The 22,736-nt window shown below is 39.7% G+C and overlaps 1 long non-coding RNA gene across 1 annotated transcript; it reads left to right on the forward strand.

The window, feature by feature from the left end:
• Positions 1-10,288: 10,288 nt before the first annotated feature.
• Positions 10,289-12,028, forward strand: LOC121030697 (uncharacterized). Its single transcript, XR_005790379.1, has 2 exons — positions 10,289-10,489; positions 11,641-12,028. It is a non-coding gene; the product is annotated as an uncharacterized LOC121030697 (long non-coding RNA).
• The last annotated feature ends 10,708 nt before the right edge of the window (positions 12,029-22,736 follow it).

The following is a 22,736-nucleotide window of genomic DNA, read 5'->3' on the forward strand; positions in this document are numbered from 1 at the left end:
GAAAGTCCAATTCAGTCAGGGCTGTCTTCAGTGAATTTCTCCACACTGTTAAAAATCTATCTTCTAAAGATAATTCAGATTTTTAGAAGGCTTTGGAATGATCTGGAATGACTTTTTTGTTTTTGGTAAAGTTCTGAGATTATTTTGAGTTCAGGTGGTAATTAACAAAAGAGTATTTTCTCTATTCTCTGCATATTGGAACAATGTCAGCATAAAATGATAAAAGGCTTGGAATGGTCTTCTTTCTTGTTCTGAGCACATATTGGTTTTATCAACTATCTTAATGAAGACAGGGCATGTTGGGGAATAGCAAGTAGACCAAGGTGATTTGAACAGAATTGGGTGGTGGGAAGAGCTGGATAGGTAAGGGTTAACCAGTGGTTGGGATACAAACCCTGGGTATCATCTATTGTGGCCACACCACAGTTTTTGAAGAATAATATTTAACGACTATTTTAGGCCCTTCATCTGTGTGTTGGCCCTAACCTTGAATGCAGTGTCCTAAAAGAGTGACATGGGATGGACCTACACCATGAAGCCCCTCTTGCCCCTCTACTTTAGGACCTTAACTAGATCAATTTCAATGGCATCCTTGGCCCATTTCCCCAGGGTCCTACCTTGGCTGTCACTTATTTTGTTTTAAAGGGTGAAAGGGGGTATGGAGGGAGAGGATGTACCATCTGTTCTTTAGAAGGGCTCACTGAAATCTAAAACAACAGTAACAAAAAACAAAAACTAACAAACATGACAAAGCAGATAAACAATAACAACAGGTACCAAATAAGCCCACCTAGTCTCTCTGAAGAGTACATTTCAGATAGATGGTTATCCTCAATGCCTTCATTACTTCTACCAGGTACTTTCCCCTGTGGCCTACAAAGGGCCTTAATGGAGATGAGCATATCGTGCTTTCTCTGCGAGTCAGAGGGCACAGTCAGTGTAACATCATAATTTATATGCTGTTCAATCTGGTGAACTAACAACAAAGCCTTATAGCTTTTTATATCCTTACTGCAAGTGCATCTGGGATCCAGGGAAAGGACAACTCAGTACCACCAGGTATGTAAGAAGTGCTGTACGAAGAGGCCCTAATTGAAATACAAAAGGAACTGTAAGGGAAGGAGTAGTACATTCTGAAAAGGTTGAGGGAAATTACTTCTCCATCCTTTACTTTTCTGTCTTCAGTATCTGAAGCAATGGATTCAACAGTGGTCATGATTGAATGCTATTTGTCAAACCGTAGGGTGGCAGGAACTAGGGAGGAAGGAGAAAATTCTGTCAGCAGATAAAGACTGGGAAGATATCTCTGAGGGATTTTGCATTTGCACTGAACTCTTTTCAATTCCCAAAGGGCTGAGGTTTGGGACTAAACCTAACCAGGTGGTCCAGATGGACAAAGAGTGAACCACAAGAGCAACTTTTGTTCTTCTAGCTCAAGGCTTCAGGTATCTTTTCTAACAGCCTCCTCCACCTAGCTCTAGTTCTTGCATGGTCTCCTGACCTGAGGGAGGGGAGAGGGGGGAACCTGTCTCAGCCAGATTACTCTGTTTAACTGAAAGAAAGTGTTTCAAGCCTCTGTTCCTTAACGTAAAAAACTCCAACCCTGACAATACAAGGCCAACAGTATCCTCAGCCATCACCTTGATATGAGTACTTTCTTCTTGAGTTTGGAGGAAGGGGGAGAAAGCCTTGAGATTTTCTGATGATTAGATGGTATCCCAAAAGTCTACATGCCTCCTGTTGACTTAAATCTCTGTGGAATCCGTCAGCCATTAACTCTCACCTATCCTACATTAATAGATGACTCACTGCAATCTCTCTCTCTCTCTCTCTCTCTCTCTCTCTCTCTCTCTCTTCTCTGGCTCTTGTGCTACTTCTCTATAAAATGCAGCAGGATCATTTTTTTAAAAATTGATGTGATGGTGTCCTTTCCCTTGCTTATAACTTTCCATGCCTCCCTATTGCTTTTAGGATAAAGAACAAAACTCTTACCATGACTTAGAAGACCCTATCAAATCTCTTTAGCCTTACCTTGTATTCTCTTTGTCCTTCCTGCATGCTGCTTGCTGTTGTTTTGCCTGAAATGCCTTCTCTCTCTCTCTCTCTCTCTCTCTCTCTCTCTCTCTCTCTCTCATTCTCTCTCTCCTTGTCTCTCTCCCCCCTTATTTTCTATGAGAGGAGAAGCACAGGATAAGTAGAAGTTAACTGGACAAACAACTTGCCCATGAACACCTTCCCTGATCCCACTACCCATCTCATCAAGGTCACCTTCCTTGTCATTGTGTGGTTTCTAAGAATTATGCTCTTTCTTTTGGAGTTCTGCCCAGTTGAAAAGTGTACATCCATGTAATTCTCCAGCAGACTATAAACTCTATGAGGACAGGGTCTTGTTTGTACCCAGGGCCCATGTGGTATAGTGGTTTGTTATGATTTCAAATCCACTTGTTTGTGACTCAAGTGAAGTTGCTTTTGTCTAAAGGTGAAAGTGTTTACACTGAGGAAGCTGTTTCAGGATGTTGTCATCTATTGTTGATAAGCACTCAGTAGCTCAACTGTTGTCAGGTGCCTCTGGGGACTTATAAGTAGAACATATGGAAGAGTGGGTATGATGTAATACTCATTTAAACTTTAAATACCAAGAATTTGTGGGGACTTACCAAGAGTGTCAGGTCTGGGACAGGCTACTCTCTGCTGATCTAAATAGCTCTCCAGGGACCTTGAGGCAGTAACTCCTGCTGTGGCAAGGAGATCCTTTGCCTTCAGTGGTAAAAGCCATGCAGCAGCATGGTGAAGGAGATAATTTTGTCTGCAAACACCAGAGCCTTCATTCCCTTAGGATTGTGCTCTAGCAATAAGGGACTTTTACTTTGTGCTGGCAGCTGGATGTCATCTCTTGGTTGGCTAAGCTGACTCCTCCAAGAACCAACTTGTAGAAAGGTATACCTCACCTAAATTTGGACTTCGTTTCTTTCATCTCCCTTTTGTCTGGAACAATAGTGTAATTAATCTGTCATTGGTTTGGAGTATGTTATTTCTTTATTGGCTTATTAAGAAACACTTTCCTGTATGCTATTGGTTTATGAAATGTTATTATAAATTATAATTCCTGAAGTGAAACTGTGTTAAATAAATTATTGACAGAGATAATCTCAGTGTCTAAGCATAATTTTCTCTGAATACAACAGCCCATCTTAGTTAATTATTTGTTGAACAGCCTAATATATATAGGGAGGGGAGTAGTCCTTGTGGAAGATCCACGAAATGTCAGAACTCTGGTGAAATCAAAAGGAAACCCATTTTCTTAGAGTTTTAAAATGCTGGGGCACCTGGGTGGCCAACTCTTGATTTCGGCTCAGGTCATGATCTCACAGTTCATGAGTTTGAGCCCCACATCAGACTCTGTGTTGATGGTGCAGAGCCTGCTTGGGATTCTCTCTCTCCCTCTCTCTCTCTGCCCCTCTCCTACTCACATACTCTCTCTTTCTCAAAATAAATAAATAAAGCAGAAATATTAAAAAAAAAAGGGGGGTGCCTGGGTGGCTTGTCAGTTAAGCCTCAGACTTCGGCTCATGTCATGATCTCAGTTTTTGGGTTCATGCCTGGCATCGGTCTCTGTGCTGACAGCTCAGAGCCTGGAGCCTGCTTCAGATTCTGTGTCTCCCTCTCTCTCTGCCCCTCCCCACTCATACTCTGTCTCTCTCTGACTCTCAAAAATAAATAAAACATTATAATTGTTATGTTAGGGGAATAATGATGATTTTTTCCATTTCTATTTTTTTCTGTATTTTCTGGGCAGAACAATGGCAAAGCATTGAAGAAAGAATTAAGAAAAGGGCATTAGACTTCATGACTTACTGCCCTTTTCTAATGACCTTTAGTAGAAGCTTCAGTTGAGTAATGAAAACCAAAATTATCAGCAAAGGAGTAGGAAGGAAAGAAATGGTAGTGAATATAGATTATACCTAACAAGTTTGTAGGTAAAGATAAAGTGGAAAGATAAAACAGCTAACCTGAGAAAGTAGCAGGATCAACAGAAGGTTGTTTAGTTGCATGAAATTTTTTATGCTAATAGAGACCAGGAAAAGTCTATAGGCTGAAGGGGAAGAAGGTGGTGGAAAGAGACCATAGAGGTTTGTGAGGTTTTTGTCCTGAGAGAAGAGAGAAGAGAAAAAATATATGATACCTAATGCATATTCAATAAATAATAACATGATGGACCAATCAAGTTAGCAGGATGAGGTGCCTGGGAGAGCTCAGGTCTCATCTCAGGGGTTCTAAGCAGCTAAGAGCCAGCCACTTGTCCCTGTGCAGGAATATGGAGCTGTTGATCCTGGAGATTATGATCTCAAGACTGGATTTTTATTTGAGAACCCTTTTTTAAAAAATTTGATGACTGATTTAAACAGAAGTTAAACAAAACACCAATATTCAACCAACTGGCAACCACTTGAAAACCTGTATTTTAGTACATGTTTCTCCAGACCATAGTTGCTAGCATGGTATTTAACAGTTTTTAAGGACATAAAATTTACAAATACAGTTTACTCATTTAAAGTGCATGGTTTAGGGGCGCCTGGGTGGCTCAGTCGGTTAAGCGTCTGATTTTGGCTCGGGTCATGATCTCGAGGTTCGTGAGTTCAAGCCCCGCGTCGGGCTCTGTGCTGACAGCTCAGAGCCTGGAGCCTGTTTCAGATTCTGTGTCTCCCTCTCTCTGACCCTCCCCCATTCATGCTCTGTCTCTCTCTATCTCAAAAATAAATAAACGTTAAAAAAATTAAAAAAAATAAAGTGCATGGTTTAGTTGTTTTAAGTAAATTCACAAACATATGCGATCATTACCACAGACAATCCTAACATATTTTCATCATTAAAAAGAAATCCTGGACCCTTTAGTTATCACTTTTCTATCCCCCTACTTTCTCACCCCTAAGCAACCACTGATCTACTTTGTGTCTCCATAGAATCACCTATGCTGGACACTTCATTTCAGTGGAGTTGTTTATTATGTGGTCTTTTGGGACTGGCTTCTTTCACTAGGAGATGGTTTTTTTTTAATGTTTTATTCATTTTTGAGGAGGGAGGGAGAGAGAGAGATAGGCAGAGAGAGATGGGGAGAGAGAGAGGAGGACAGAGGATCCAAAATGAGCTCTGTGCTGACAGAAGTAAGCCCTATGCAGGGCTTGAACTCATGAACCACATGACCTGAGCCGAAGCCAGATGTTTAACCAACTGAGCCACCCAGGTGCCCCAGGAGATGGTATTTTTTAAGTGAAAAAGTAGGAACATGAAAAATTTGGAAAGCTTTTAATCTCAGTGAAAGGGAGAGCCAATTTGTCCTAATACCAAGGTGAGTAGGGAAGAAAAGAGTATGTCAAGGTTTAAAAAAACATCCTTTGGAAATGAAGGAAAAGCAAAGCCAGATAAAAGTCCTGAAGGTATTCTGCAGCTGCAGGTATAGGACACACACCTCAAGGATCAGTCTGTGTGAAAACTTTGATTTTGATCATCTGTACCAGGGCTGAGAGACTGCTGGTATGCACAAGCTTGGCTGTATCAGTAGTTTGCACAGCTGAGGACTGGTTGGATTGTGCCTGTGCCCTGCTTGTGGCTAAAAGATATAAATATCACCCTGAGTTGCACAGATGTTCTTCAGGATGTTAGCTTTGAGTAAGTCCTTGCTTCTAGTTACTAGCATTGCTTAGAACAAGCAAGAAAAGAGAGAGAGAGAGAGGGAGAGAGAGAGAGAGAATAATCTAAGGATCTTGGGTGCCTAACTCCAAGACCTCCAGGGTTATCTGCTTATAATAAAAATAATCATCCAAAAGCATCCACTGCAAAGAAGCAGAGAGTTTCAGGCAGCTAACACACCATTCCCAAGGGAGCATAGTCTAATTTCAAGGGCTTGGCACTCATTGCAAAAAAATTCTTCCTCAACAGCCTACCAGGAGACATGACTCTGGAATTTTCAGTAAAACCACAAGAGCAAAGAAGCCTGTTTAAAATATGGGGTATGAGTTGGACACATTGCTAATAAAGATTGCAAGACTCCTGGGGGCCTCCAACAGCAAAATACACTCAGAGAAGATCAATGACTTTTTTAAAAATTTAAATCCAAATTAGTTAACATATAGTGTAGTAATGGTTTCAAGTGTAGAATTTAGTGATTCATCACTTACATATAACACCAAATGCTCATCCCAGCAAGTGCCTTCCTTAATGTCATCACCCATTTAGCCCATCCCCCCATCCCCCACCCCTCTAACAACCCTCAGGGAAAGTAAGATAGATAAGGAGACAAACCGTTAGAGAGAGACAATTAAATACAGACAGCAAACCGAGACTTTCTGGTTAGTATCTGATGATGGTTGCTTCACCAGTGTCAGGACTGCCCTTGGACCCAGGGACAACCTTGTATAGGCAGAGGACCCGCAGTTTTGATGGGGTAACAACAGCAATACTTGCCTTATCACAGAAGTGGCCCCCCGCTCTACCATTCCAAAATTATACCTAGACAGGAACTCCTTAAGAGCCTTCTGAACAAAAAAGTATTTTGTGTGGGTAAAACTCTATCAGTTAGGATGATGAGTATCTGAAAGCCAAGATAAGGGTGCCTTCAATGGGACAGAAGTGCATTTCCTATTTGGGGCCAGCTTGAAGGAGGGTGGCCCAGGGCCATCCAGAAGCTCTTCTTCACCATCTAGCCACTTTGGCCCGTTTACCTCACTGCCCTGGGGAAATGAGTGTGGCCCATGCAGTGCTGCCATTCTGGCCTCACATTCTCAGCCTGAGGCAGCAGATGGAAGAAAAGACGATGAAATAAGTTCAAAGAGCATTCCCACAGCCCCATTAAGGAATGCTCAGAGACAGCCATCTAACACTTCTGTTTATATTTTGTGGGCCAGACTTAGTCATCTGGAGATATGCAACTGCAAGAGAGGTTAGGGACCACACATTTTTTTCTGTACAATTACACACCAGCTAAACCTTGACAGTGTGATTATGCTGCTGGGAGAGGAGGTCCCTGGTTCCTGTGGCACACACTGCTAGTTGCTTCTCAACATCCAGATTAAAAATGGGGAGAAAGTGTATTGGATTATCTGGCATCTATCAGTGACCAGGAACGTGAAGAAACGACATTTGTTGCCTAGGGAGAAGGGGAAGGAGGCAAGGAATGATCACATAATAGACATAGAGGGCATCCAGCCTTGTTTCCTGAGTTTGCATTTGAGAATAACAAGGCCCAGGAAAGCTGAGTGACTTTTCAAAGGTCATGCAACCTGCCAGTAACTAGCACCCAGCACTGATTCCCAACTAGCGTCTTCTTGTGCCTCTTGGATACCCAGGGCCCCACAGATGTGGAATATTTCTCTACTCCATGGAGCCTGAGCATCCAAGAGGTTGCTCACACTATAGGTGGCAGATTCAAATAGGATGGACTGGAGACAAAAAGCGAAAAGAAAGAAATTCCTGTTTACTATTACTGCATCCCTTGTTAGTGCTGGCCATTGAAGTCCCCCAAGTCTATAAATCCTGACACTCTTCTACCTCTGGGCAACTTTCCCAGTAGCTTATTTTGCCTCTGCTTCAGTCTCTTCAGTGATAGTGGGACTACTTTGAGGTAGCCCACCCCAACTTTATGCTGTTTTAGTTGTTACATAAGTCCCGATACGGAGGAAAAAAATAGCTTCCCTCCATTTTGTGAAGAGGCTCTGAATGGATTATAAACCATGCCAAGAATTTTTTTGTGGGGAAAGTGGTTACTATTCTTAACTGACTATCAGAATTTGGGACATATACCAGAATCCTGAAATTTCCTTTAATAACTTCATTTGCAACCTAATTCTAGAGGTACAACTTGTCGAACATCTCAAACCATTCTTAAGGTTGTGTTTATGAATTCATAGATGACTGGTTCACAAATTTGACATGTTGTTATTTAAAAGGCTGATTTAGGATAAAAGGAGAAAGGAAACAGGCTAAAATTAAGAGAGGGAGGGACGGGAATTGTGAAGTATTTTGGTAGTTTATGTGCTTGTAGGAAAAACAGAAGCTATAAATTGAAGAAGAACCTTCAAGGGTCTCTATTTTCTCATTTCACATTCTAAAAATTTATTTTTATAATTTAAAACAAAGTATATGGTAAATTTTATGGGTATTTATATTTATCGCAATGATAATGTTCTTAAAAAGGGGGAAAGAAAGATGTGGTCTAGGGAATAGAAGCACAGCAATAGTTTTAGAGTTGATATGCCTTGAATTACACTTGGTCTCTTCTCTAACCCCTATTATTTGAAGGAACAGTGCAAATTCAGGAGTCAAAGTTTTGTGCAATGCTTTGCTTTTGTAACAGGTATATCTTTTTTTTATTGAAGTATAATTAACATACAATGTTCTATTAGGTTCAGGTGTACAACACAGTGATTTGACAATTGTATACATTACTCAGTGCTCGCCATAAGTGTAGTTACCATCTGTCACATATGACATTGTTACAATATTATTGACTACATGCATAGTCATATTCATGCACATTTCATCTCTGTGACTTATTTATAACTGGAATTTTGTACCTCTGAATTCCCTTCACCTATTTTGCCCATCTCCCCACCCACCTGCCTTCTGGCAACTGCCAGTTGTTCTCTGATAGGTGTACTTTTTTAAACCCTGGAATGGACTGGTAAAAAAGAGGTAGGGACATACGTTTCTAGCCCTGGATGTTTTAGAACATTTTAAGTATTTTTATTTTTATTTTTATTTTATTTTGTTTTTTTTATTATTTTTTTAAATCTTTATTTACCTTTGAGAGAAAGAGAGACAGAGTTCAAGTGCGGAGGAACAGAGAGAGAGAGGGAGACACAGAATCCAAAGCAGGCTCCAGGCTCTGAGATGTCATCACAGAGCCCAATGCAGAGCTTGAACCCAGGAACCGCGAGATCATGACCTGAGCCAAAGTCAGACACCCAACCGACTGAGCACCCCAAGTGTATTTATTTTATAATAAATAATTAGATTACCCCAGAGGGCTGTACACATTTGACTCTCCACAAACACCACTTGCTGACACATTCTTATTAGAATTATATCAATAGAGGTGTCTGGGTAGCTTAGTTGGTCAAGCATCCCAACTCTTGAATTTGGCTCAGGTCATGATCTCATTGTTCGTGGGATCCAGCCCGAGTCAGGCTCTGCACTAACAACACAGAGCCTCCTTGGAATTCTTGCTTTCCCTCTCTCTCTCTGCCCCTCACTGGCTCACACATACATACTTTGTCTCTCTCTCAAAAATAAATAAACATTAAAAAAAGAATTATGTCACTAAGGAAGGTGTGCTCTCATTGTCAACTATGAGCTGAATCATACAGAAGTCCATCTGGATCATAAACAAAAGTGTATGAAATTTGACACATAGGCTCAGATGTTGAAGAGTGTGTGGGATAGGAGAATCCTCCAGGAAAAGACATATTAAAAAGCCCAGTTCCTGCCTTCCAAGAAGGCTTTTCAAGGTCTGTGGGATTTGTTCCTGTTACTTGTGCTTCTACGAAGCAGTTATTTCATCTTCTCTTGGGAAACGAATTACATGTCCATTCAGTGGACTGAATTTCTTTAATGCCAAACCTGATTGTCATTATTGTATCAATTTTCTCACATCTCACAGCCATTGGCATGCTCTCCTTTCTTGGCAACAGGAGGTGGTAAGTGGCAATAACCATGACTGGCATAGATAATTACTTAGGTCCTCTTACCGATGAGATTGTGAGCCCTTTGACAGCAGGCTCCATTGTGTTTTATGCATGATCGATAGTCAAATAATTGTTGGATGCTGTAGAAAGCAGAAGGAACAGTTAATTCCAGGTTTGAATGGAAGGGTTGTCATTTGTAGATGCTTCTGAGATGGCCCTATAGAGATTTTTTTTTTCTTTTTGTCTTTTTGGAAAGACCTGGTGCAAACAATTAAAAGAAATCTTTCTTAAACTAGGAACAAACTTACAGCGAGCATTTGGCACAGAAAAGTTTCAATTACGTTCTGTCCAGTGTTCCATAAATACCAAATACCAATATCATCTTTTCTCTACTGACCCATATTGAACATGAGTTGTGTTTGCAGAGGAGGAGGGACATGTGACCTACCTACAGCTAACTCATTTTCTTCCAGTTGTTTTAAAATGACAGCCAGAACAATGATTTTTAAACATTTAATTTTAGTTGCAGAAACTCGTTTTCTTTTTGCAAACTAATTCTTATTCATCATTCCTGTATTGAGACTAAAATGGGTGAAAGTATGGTTGCCCAAGTTGTAATCAGCAGGAGCTTGAGACCCTCAACTGAGTCCTCTCTTTCCCCACAAGACCTTTGAGTCTGTCAGCTGACCGGCAGACTCAGTGGAACAGTTTGAAGACCACTGACAACCTGACGTGGCCTGGTGGAAATCCATGGAAAATTGCTTGTGAAGCAAAATGGACCCAGGAAAACCCCACTTGGACTCCTCAAGGTCTGTGACTGTTTATTTGCTGCTGCCCCTATCCCATCCCCCACCCCTTGGGGAATGGGGAACTTTACTGCACTAAGGATTGCACCACTGGGGACTCGGCCTTTCCCCTTCAACTTCTCTAAGGGGGACTTTCAGCACAACATCTGCTTCATCTACCTCTGGGTGTACAAAGCTATTGCACTGGGGAGGGGGACTCTGTTGTAATTAAGAGTTTGGGGTCTAGAGTCTGCCTGCCAGGGTTCTTAACCCAAGTTCCAGGATTTGCTATGTGCAAGAGCCTAGGGCAGTCACTCTCATTTTGTCCCCAAATTTCCTCACTGGTGATATAGGAACAGTAGTAGCACCTGCCTCACAGGGTTGCTATAAGGATTAGGGATGACTTTCAGTCCTTTAGAACAAGGCCAGGCACAGAGTAAATGTTTTGTAAATACTGGATGTCATTAGGAACACATATTTGCTTGCCTGATATAGAACAGCTAGCTCAAGTGACTCACTTCTTTTGCTCCTAATTTTCTGGGTCACCTGAATTTTCCTTGCTAGCTTCACATCAAACATGTGGCCTCTGCAATCACATCCATGTATATGTAGGTTTGAGAAGTACCACCCAATTTCCAGATTACATTGCATTCCTTCTGCTCTCTATGCAGCAAAACTTTAATGACAATTCCCAGAAGCTTCTAGAAATTCCAACTTTGATTGGTGTTTGTTTTCCCAAAGATACTTTGTTTTTCAACTCCTGTAGTTCCTTTAGCTTGACTTCTCTTTCTTGTATCATGAAAATCTATATTTAAAACAATCTTTAATTAGTACAAAGAGGACAGGCTACATAATTTTCAGGACCAATTGCAAAATGAAAATGTAGGGTACCTTGTTCACAATGATTAAGAATTTCAAGGCAGTGACAGCAGAGCATTAAACCATGAAAGCAGAAGCCATGAAGCAGAGCCATGAAACTGGCCCTGACTACAAACATATTTAAAGTCTTTACTTTCTTTATGCCACAGTCAGATAGGATATTCAATTTACACAATGAGATTTTGTAGCCTGCGAGACCCAGAAACCTGGCTTTTACTGCCTACTTGCTTGTACTCACTAACCTTTGTCTTACATTTTTCCTTAAGTTCTTCTATATGGCTTGCCTCCTAACTCAGGCAATGAAACCTGAAGCCACCACTCGGGTGATGGTAACCTGACCACCAAGGCCCTTTGAGTTAAAACCCCTGACTTGCACCTGCACAGATGGACCATGGAGTGACCACCTCACCACACCCATGACCAGAATTGCCTTTAGCCTATTTTAATACTAAAATCTCCGCTCCGGACCTCAGCCTTATTTACATAACATACAATGTATGTATAGGCATGTTTCCTTAAAGTGCATGTGTGACCTTATGGCCTCCTTTACATATGATGACAAATATTCATCCTAACTCCAAACAAAAGGCACCCATTAACCCTCTCTCGGGGAGTCACCACTTTGGAAGCCATTCCCTGTGATCTTCTTACTTGCTGCAAATAAAGTTTTCTTTGTACAACAGACAACTCAGTGTGGTTTCTGTGACTCACCAAGGAGTGAACTCACATTGGCTCAGTTAAAATTTCTCTTACTTTCATGTATGAAGCCTCGAGGAACAGAAAGTATGTATGTTCCAAAGACATTTGTTTATTCTTCCCACAGATAATAGTTCTAAACCAAGGACAAGAGATTCTTTCTAAAGATCCATGTAACAGATACCTGTAAAAGAAAATCACATCTCTCTCTCTACTTGGAAAGGAGTTGACTCAGTTTTTTTTTCTTGGATTTCCCAATGACATTTCATTTTCATAAATATCATAGAGTCCATCTTTCACCTGCCACCAGTCTTACAAAAAATTTCACTATTGCTAATGGTGTTATACTCACTATAATCAAGATTATTCACTTCCACATGCTTCTTTTTTTGTGTGAGAAATCTCTACTAAGAACTGGGCTTTTTCTGCTGCCTTAATGCTGATTCCCTCCAGAAGCAGAGCCTGAAATAAGGGTTTAATTATTGATAGTTCGTTGGGAGGTGCAGGGAAATAGGAAAGCAGCCAAAAATGATGAATTATTAAGCCATCTATCACAGCAGTCAATTGGAAATTAATCCTGCAAATAAACTTTGAGATACTTTAAAACACCACAGAATTATCTCACCTGGAGGCTCAAGGGGGTAGGCCTTTAGACATTAATTGAGAACTGCTGAGAGGGGCAGAGCTAAATCCAGGCAGTGCATGCTGGGATGGTATGGTCTCCGGGATGGGAAGACGCTGAGCTTGCCTGCTATATCTACAATAGAACATTGGAAAAAGAGTCTTCAAGCAAACAGCTCTGGGTTCCAAGATCAGCATAACTGATTTGAAGAATGATTTGGGGTGAGTTAACATCTGAGACTTATTTCTCATCTATAAAATAGAAATACCACCATTTACCTACCTTTGGTGGTGTTGGGATTATGAGAACCATATGAAACATCAGACATAACCATTTGTTTTTTTATTTTTAATTTTTTTCAAAGTTTTTTATTTATTTTTGGGACAGAGAGAGACAGAGCATGAACGGGGGAGGGGCAGAGAGAGAGGGAGACACAGAATCGGAAACAGGCTCCAGGCTCCGAGCCATCAGCCCAGAGCCCGACGCGGGGCTCAAACTCACGGACCGCGAGATCGTGACCTGGCTGAAGTCGGACGCCTAACCGACTGCGCCACCCAGGCGCCCCCATAACCATTTGTATATACAGCTACCATTAAATTGTTTTTTAAATTTTTATTTATTTATTTTGAGAGAGAGGAGAGAATGTGAACGAGAACAAACAGGAGAGGGGCAGAGAGAAGGAGAGACAGAATCCCAGGCTAGTTCTGTATCATCAGTGCAGTGCCCAATGTGGAGCTCAAACTCACAAACTGTGACATCATGACCTGAGCCGAGATCAAGAGTCAGACACTTAACCCAGTGAGCCACCCAGGCATCCCTAACTTGTTTTTTACAACCAGTATTTCTGAAACCTAATATTCATGGCAATCACTTGAAAATCTTGTTAGAAGGCAGATTCTGACTCAGCATACCTGGATGGAGTATGAGGTTATGAGGTTCTGCAATTTATAATAAGCTCCCAGATGATACTGATCCTGCTGGTCCCTGGATTACACACAGCAAGATTTTAAACCATTCTAAAATTTCTCTTTGACCACCATATACAATAAGTCATAAAACATTTTCCCTAGGTCTGTTGAGTTTAATCATAGTAAAAAAAAAAAGTTTGAACACATCCACAAGAGCCTTATGTGTTAGCCTTATATGGAAAATAACCAGCTGTGTTAATCACTACTAATAAACTTAACTGCTTGGAGTTCCCAGAACAGAGTTACACAAGAGACAAAGTGCAGAGTGAAAAATATATAGAATAGATAAGGATTTCGGCATTATGGGAAATGTAAGAAAAGATAAAAGTTGCATCATTATTAGAGAATGAGGAAAAAGATGAGATCCCAAAACATATTTCTAAGCAATTCATGACACATGGCACTAATACAAAATTGATGTGATGTGCTTTGAGATGTCTCCTATGTGCAATACATTATGAAGGGTAGAGATGTAAAAGCATGTATGTGCTGTTTATAGTCTGTCGAGGGGAATAGAGCCAAACGTGAAGATGCTAAGCAGTAAAAACGTGAATAAATAGTTCTTAGCGGGAGAGACTTGTTAGGCATAGGGAGGTTATTTTGGTCTGGAATACCTGGGGGAAAATATAGTTGGCGATTTCAGCTGAGCTTTCAGAGGACAGGTAAGTCTTGCTTTGAATATTGTGGAAATGTATAGGGAAATAGTCATGACTTTAGAGAAATGATTTTATAAAATGTGCCTCAAAAAGAGCCCTGTTTAGGAGTATGTGTTGTCAGTAACAGGGCTTGGTTAAGGACAGTGGCACACAATGTACTTATTGACCCTTAGCTGAGGGAGAGGGAGGCAAAACAGCAGGTGGCCAATAGTATTGTAATCATTACAATCATGGAACTTGGAGGCAGATCTGGATTCACACAGATTTTTAACAAGAACTAGCTGTGGGATTTAGAAACACTTCATCCTATTCATCTTAAATCTCTATTTTCTTATGCATAAAATGATAATTTCATGATTTCTAAATAGGATTGAAGTGATGCTTAGGTAATTCATGAAAGGAAATCCATTGTATATTTCTTAGTACGGACCTGCTTCATAAGTGGATAGTAAACATCAACTTCATTGATGGATAGTAAACATTAACATATTCAAAACAGAAAGGACAAAATCCTGCAGAGAGGCGCTATATATTTAAATATATATATATTATATATATATATATATATATATATGTATATATATATAATTATAGTATATATATAATTATAGTATATATATTCTATATCTATCTATCTATCTATATACTGTACCTCCTTTGGGAATTGTCCCTTTTTTCCCTTATCATGCCCAGCATGCCTCGGCTATGTGTGGGACAACTTATAAGCCCAATAGCGAAGTGGGTGGTGGGGTCAGATCCTGAGGCAGGCACATGTTGTCTTTATATAATTATTATATAGTATATAATATAATATATATAATATATGTCTCAGTTTATACTGTCAATGACACATACACAGAGCAAATTTTAGTCCTTTCATAAAAGAGAGGGGTATATGGTTATTAAGATGTGCTGTCCAAATTCCCCTCCAGGGATAAAGAAGCTATTACCCTGATACTGGGAGTGCCTCTAGCTGAAGAGACCCACCTTGCCAAAGTCATGCTCCTTCTTTGGGTTGTCCACATCAAGTGACTGTTGGCAGAGATTTAAAGGCTCAGCCTTCTCCGGTTGTGAACAATTCTGAAGCGTTGTTTAATCTTCAAAAACCTCCACAGGATCAATAGAAGCTTTACTCAGGCTGCATAACATCTCAATTTCTCCCTCTGCCTAATCATATATCCTCCCCTTCCCTCTGCACTTGTTGAACCTTCTGCAGAATAATTTCCATCTTAGAGTCTGCTTCCTGGAGAATCCAACTGTGACAGGTGGTGCCGCTGGTGGTGGGTGGAGGACAGCTAGCCATTGACACCAGGTGGTAGTGCAGGTGTTAAAATGATCACAGGTGATGAAGTTGGATGCTATACTGGTAAAAGAAAATACATTAGCTGGTATTGATTTCTGCCTTTGGAGAAATAGGAAAATACTATAAAGACCGTGGAATTGAGTGCCTTTTCTAACTCATTTGAGGTTTTGGAGAAAAGATAAGCTAGAGGTGAAAAGAGGAGATTCACCTTAATAGCATATAAAGAAACTCTCATCTCCCACAGCATGAAGGGGTGAAAATATTGAGGACCAGGAACTAATGTAAGAGTAGCTGAACTTCAGAGGAGGTTAAACTCTCAACCTAAGCAGATCTGTTATGCCAAGCTTGTAACATGTGGGATGGGGACACCTGGGTTGATCGTTGATTGCTCCTCTTCTCCTATAAAACCTTGAATCTCCAGATTCCCAGGAGCCCTACAGAAATAGTTTGCTCCTCCCTGTTAAGGGCCAGAACTCTTCACTAGCTTGAAGACAATGCAGAAGCCTTTCCCTTGCAAGACAACATGTGCCTGCCTCAGGATCTGACCCCACCACCCATTTTGCCACTGGGCTTATAAGTTGTCTCACACATAGCTGAGGCATGCTGGGCATGATAAGGGAAAAAAGGGACAATTCCCAAAGGAGGTATAGGACTTAGCCATCCTTTATAAACATGTACTGGAAGGTTATAGATGGTTTCTGAGTGTGCTGGATCAAGGGGTCAGAAAATACTGTTCGAAAAGAGAGCTTATCAATTTGAGAAACTCTTTTAGGATACATGATTTAAAATTTTAGCAAGAACACAAAGAAATGGTGCAAACACACCTCTACCATGGCTCTTAGATGCATGAATAAAGCAATAGTTCATACTAAGTAGGAGTAAATATACCAAAGTTGCCATAGCAGATGGTAGAGGAAGAAAATAAAAGGCTCAGAGAAGTACATAGCCTAGAATGGGTACACTATGAAGGCTGGAAAACCCGCCAGACATCTGTCTCCCAGAGTGTGCACCATTTACCCAACCAGTAAAGATGTCCCTTGTAAGAGGGCCACCAGCATCAGCAAGAAGTTCAGTGTTGGCATTTCTTAGCAGGTAAGTGCTGACAGTAGGAAATGCCATTACAGAACTGGGCTAATTGATAATAGCACTCCTCCAACCCCCCAGGTGCACATCATAGAAGACAGGTGTTAGTACTCAATCATCCAAAGCCAGGTTGATAAAATTATAATGTATAGCAATGCCAAGAGGGTAATGATGAATCTGACTTACAGATAAGTGTGGAGCTGATTAATAGAAAACTGTGTCCCTCGGGGAAAAAAGAAGGGTAACCAACAGGGCTACTACTCAATCTGTGTAATCAAAAGAAGTCAAGGATGGATGATTGCATGGTTAACAGCAGTTACCTTAACATATAATCATGGTCCATGGTTCACTTTCCAGATTTGAACCATTTTTTAGGCCTGGAACCCCAAAGTTAAAGAAAATCCAGGTACCAAGGACTCTGCCATACAATGTCAAAAGCACACAGGGATGCTTTCTCCCAGTCCTTTTCCAGGGTCATTTACATAAATAAGTGTACACTATGGAAAGAGTCCTATTGGACATGATCTGAAAATATTGATGCTGAGATCTGAAGCACCATTGTGGCTCCAATAGAATGGACGTATAAGGAGCCCAAGGAATAAATGGATTCAGTGGATAAACTGACATTTTAATTTAAAGATTTGTATCTTATACTCAGGAAAATCATGTTGTTTCCTTCTACCATTTCCTACCTTCTTGAATGGTGGACCTAATCTGTATTATTTGAATTTTTCTCATATTTTATGTCTTTACAGTGTAAAAGATTCCTTCAACTTTGTATTTGAATATTTTTATAAGCTTATTTTTGCGTTGATTTTATCCAAGGGACACAGGAGTACTGATGCATAGGGGCACTTGTACCCCAATGTTCATAGCAGCACTCTCAACAATAGCCAAATTATGGAAAGAGCCTAAATGTCCATCAACTGATGAATGGATAAAGAAATTGTGGTTTGTATACACTATGGAATACTACGTGGCAATGAGAAAAAATGAAATATGGCCTTTTGTAGCAACGTGGATGGAACTGGAGAGTGTGATGCTAACTAAGTGAAATAAGCCATACAGAGAAAGACAGATACCATATGGTTTCACTCTTATGTGGATCCTGAGAAACGTAACAGGAACCCATGGGGGAGGGGAGGGAAAAAAAAAAAAGAGGTTAGAGTGGGAGAGAGCCAAAGCATAAGAGACTGTTGAGAACTGAGAGCAAACTGAGGGTTGATGGGGGGTGGGAGGGAGGAGAGGGTGGGTGATGGGTATTGAGGAGGGCACCTTTTGGGATGAGCACTGGGTGTTGTATGGAAACCAATTTGACAATAAATTTCATATATAAATAAAAAAAATAAAAAAAAATCAACTTCACTGAAGTTTAATACACATAGAGTATAATATATCTACTTTAAATGTTTAGTTTGATGGGTTTTGACACATGTATATGTCTACCACCTGATCAAGATATGGAACATTTCCATTACTCCAAAAAGTTTCTTCATCCCTCTTTATTGTCAGTACCCTTCTTCCTCACACCAGACACAAATAACTGCTGCTTTCTTCTGTCACTATGAATTAGTTTTCCTCTTCTAAAATGTGACTTAAAGGAATCATACAGTATATATTTTTTGGTATCTGGCTTCTTTCACTCAGCATGTATTTGAGATCCATGGTGTGTTTATCAATAGTCTGTTGATTTGTTTAAAATGTTTATTTTTGAAGGAGACAGAGAGAGAGAGACAGACAGACAGACAGACAGACAGAACCTGAGTGGGGAAAGGGCAGAGAGAGAGGGAGGCACAGAATCTGAAGCAGGCTCCAGGCTCTGAGCTGTCAGCACAGAGACCTATGTGGAGGCTTGAACTCAAATGGTGATATCATGACCTGAGCCGAAGTTGGGCACTTAATTGGCTGAGCCACCCAGGTGCCCCAATAGTCTGTTGATTTTTATTATTAAGTAGTTTTCTAGAGTATGGATATATCATGGTATATTTAACTATTCATTTATTAATTTATGTTGTTTGTAGTTTAGGCTATTATGAACAAGGCTGCTATGAATATTCATGTATAGGTGCCTTTGTGTGAACATATGTTTGCATTTCTTGTTGGTATATACTTAGAATTGGGTCATATGACAAATATAAGTTTAACTTTATTTTTTATTGCAGTATAGTTGACAGACAATATTATACTAGTTTCAGGTGAACAACATAGTAATGTGACATTTATATATATTATGAAATAATTACCACAGTAAGTCCAGTTACCATCTGTCACTATACAAAGTTATTACAATATTATTGACTATATTCCCTATGCTGTGTACTTTATATCCCCATGACTTGCTTATTTTATAACTGGGAATATGTACCTCTTAATCCCCTTTACCTCTTTTGCCTATCCCCACCCTTTTCTCCTCTACCAGCCATAGTCTGTTCTTTCTATTTATGAATCTACTTGTGTTGTTTATTAGATTTCACATATAAGTGAAATAATACAGTATTTGTTTTTCTCTAACTTGATTTACTTAGCATAATAACCTCTAAGCCCATCCGTATTTCACAAATGGCAAGATATCATTATTTTTTTAATGACTGAGTGATATTCTATTGCCTAAATATACCATACCTTTATCAGTGCATCTGCTGATGGATACTTATGTTGCTTCCATATCTTGGCTATCATAAATAAGACTGCAATGAACATAGAGGGTGTATTTATCTTTCAAATTAGTGTTTTTGTTTTATTCAGATAAATAACCAGAAGTGGCATTGCAGGGTTGTATAGTAATTCTACTTTTAATTTTTGAGGATTCTCCATACATTTGCCATAGTGGCTGCACTGGTTTACATTCCCACTAATAGTACACAGGGTTCCCTTTTCACCACAACCTTGCCAACACTTGTTATTTTTTGTCTTTTTGATAATAGCCATTCTTACAGCTGTGAGGAGATATCTCATTGTGGTTTTGATTTTCTTGATAACTAGTGGTTTTGAGCATCACTTCATGTGTCTGTTGGTCATCTGTATATCTTCTTTGGACAGATGTCTATTCAGGTATCCTGAATTTTTAATTCAATTATTTTATTTTATTTATTTTTTTAAATTTACATCCAAATTAGTTAGCATATAGTGCAACAATGATTTCAGGAGTAGATTCCTTAGTGCCCCTTACCCATTTTGCACATCCCCCCTCCCACAACCCCTCCAGCAACCCTCAGTTTGTTCCCCATATTTTTGAGTCTCTTCTGTTTTGTCCCCCTCCCTGTTTTGATATTATTTTTGTTTCCCTTCCCTTATGTTCATCTGTTTTGTCTCTTAAAGTCTTCATATGATTGAAGTTATAAGATTTTTGTCTTCATCTGACTAATTTCACTTAGCCTCCAGTTCCATCCACATAGTTGCAAAAGGCAAGATTTCATTCTTTTTCATTGCTGAGTAATACTCCTGTGTGTGTGTGTGTGTGTGTGTGTGTGTGTGTGTGTGTGTGTGTGTATCCATTCATCCATCGATGGACATTTGGGCTCTTTCCATACTTTGGCTATTGTTGATAGTATTGCTATAAACATGGGGATGCATGTGTCCCTTTGAAATAGCACACCTGTATCCCATGGATAAATGCCTAGTAGTGCAATTGCTGGGTCATAGGGTTGTTCGATTTTTAGTTTTTTGAGGAAACTCCATACTGTTTTCCAGAGTGGCTGCATTCCCACTAACAATGCAAAAGAGATGTTCTTTCTCTGCATCCTTGCCAATATCTGTTGTTGCCTGAGTTGTTAATGTTAGCCATTCTGACAGGAGTAAGGTGGTATCACATTGTGCTTTTGATTTGTATTTCCCTGATGATGAGTGATGTTGAGCGTTTTTTCATGTGCTAGTTGGCCATCTGGATATCTTCCTTGGAGCAATGTCTATTCATGTCTTTTGCCCCTTTCTTCACTGGATTATTTGCTTTTTGGGTGTTGAGTTTGATCAGTTCTTTATAGATTTTGGATACTAACCCTTTCTCTGATATGTTGTTTGCAAATATCTTCTCCCATTCTGTTGGTTGCCTCTTAGTTTTGCTGATTGTTTCCTTCGCTGTGCAGAAGCTTTTTATTTGATGAGGTCCCAGTATTAATTTACTTTTGCTTTTGTTTCCCTTGCATAGAGGCATGTTGAGTAGGAAGTTGCTGTGGCCAAGATCAAAGAGGTTTTTGCCTGCTTTCTCCTAGAGGATTTTGATGGTTTCCTGTCTTACATTGAGCTCTTTCATCCATTTTGAGTTTATTTTTGTTTATGGTATAAGAAAGTGGTCCAGGTTCATTCTTCTGCATGTTGCTGTCCAGTTTTCCCAGCACCACTTGCTGAAGAGACTGTCTTTATTCCATTGGATATTCTTTCCTGCTTTGTCAAAAATTAGTTGGCCATATGTTTGTGGGTCCATTTCTGGGTTCTCTATTCTGTTCCATTGATCTGAGTGTCTGTTCTTGTGTCAGTACCATACTGCCTTGATGATTACAGCTTTGTAGTATAGCTTGAAGTCTGGGATTGTGATGCCTCCTGCTTTGGTTTTCTTTTTCAAGATTGCTTTGGCTATTCAGGGTCTTTTCTGGTTCCATGCAAATTTTAGGATTGTTTGTTCTAGCTCTGTGAAGAATGCTGGTGTTATTTTGATAGGGATTGCATTGAATATGTAGATCGCTTTGGGTAGTGTTGGCATTTTAACAATATTTGTTCTTTCTATCCAGGTGCATGGAATCTTTTTCCATTTTTTTGTGTCTTCTTCAATTTCTTTCATAAGCTTTCTATAGTTTTCAGTGTATAGATTTTTCACCTCTTTGGTTAGATTTATTCCTAAGTATTTTATGGTCTTTGGTGCAACTGTAAATGGGATCAATTCCTTGATTTCTCTTTCTGTTGCTTCATTGTTGGTGTATAGGAATGCAACCGACTTCTGTGCACTGATTTTATATTCTGTGACTTTGTTGAATTCATGAATCAATTCTAGCAGTTTTTTGGTGGAATCTTTAGGGTTTTCCATATAGAGTATCATGCCATCTGCGAAGAGTGAAAGTTTGACCTCCTCCTGGCCGATTTAGATGCCTTTTATTTCTTTGTGTTGTCTGATTGCAGAGGCTAAGACTTCCAATACCAGGTTGAAGAACAGTGGTGAGAGTGGACATCCCTGTCTTGTTCCTGACCTTAGGGGGAAAGCTCTTAGTTTTTCCCCATTGAGGATGATATTAGCGTTGGGTTGTTCATATATGGCTTTTATGATCTTGAGGTATGATCCTTCTATCCCTACTTTCTTGAGGGTTTTTATCAAGAAAGGATGCTGTATTTTGTCAAATGCTTTCTCTGCATCTATTGAGAGGATCATATGGTTCTTGTCCTTTCTTTTATTGATGTGATGAATCACATTAACTGTTTTGTGGATATTGAACCAACCCTGCATCCCAGGTATAAATCCCACTTGGTCGTGGTGAATAATTTTTTTAATGTATTGTTGAATCCAGTTGGCTAATATCTTGTTGAGGATTTTTGCATCCATGTTCATCAGGGAAATTGGTCTATAGTTCTCCTTTTTAGTGGGGTCTCTGTCTGGTTTTGGAATCAAGGTATTGCTGGCTTCATAGAAAGAGTTTGGAAGTTCTCCTTTCATTTCCATTTTTTGGAACAGCTTCAAGAGAATAGGTGTCAACTCTTCCTTAAATGTTTGGTAGAATTCCCCTGGAAAGCCATCTGTCCCTGGACTCTTGTTTTTTGGCAGATTTTTGATTACTAATTTGATTTCCTTACTGGTTATGGGTCTGTTCAAATTTCCTTTTTCTTCCTGTTTCAGTTTTGGTAGTGTATATGTTTCTAGGAATTTGTCCATTTCTTCCAGATTGCCCATTTTATTGGCATATAATTGCTCATTGGCATAGAATTATTCATTCTCTTATTATTGTTTTTATTTCTGCTGTGTTGTGATCTCTCTTCTTAATTCAGGTATTTTTAATCAGATTATTTGGGGTTTTTTTTGGTGTTGAGTTATCTAAGTGTTTTATATATTTTGGATATTAATCCTTTATTGAATATATCATTA

This window comes from Herpailurus yagouaroundi, unplaced genomic scaffold (genome assembly GCF_014898765.1).
Source record: "Herpailurus yagouaroundi ecotype Mexico unplaced genomic scaffold, PumYag 28, whole genome shotgun sequence".
Lineage (NCBI taxonomy): Eukaryota > Metazoa > Chordata > Mammalia > Carnivora > Felidae > Herpailurus > Herpailurus yagouaroundi.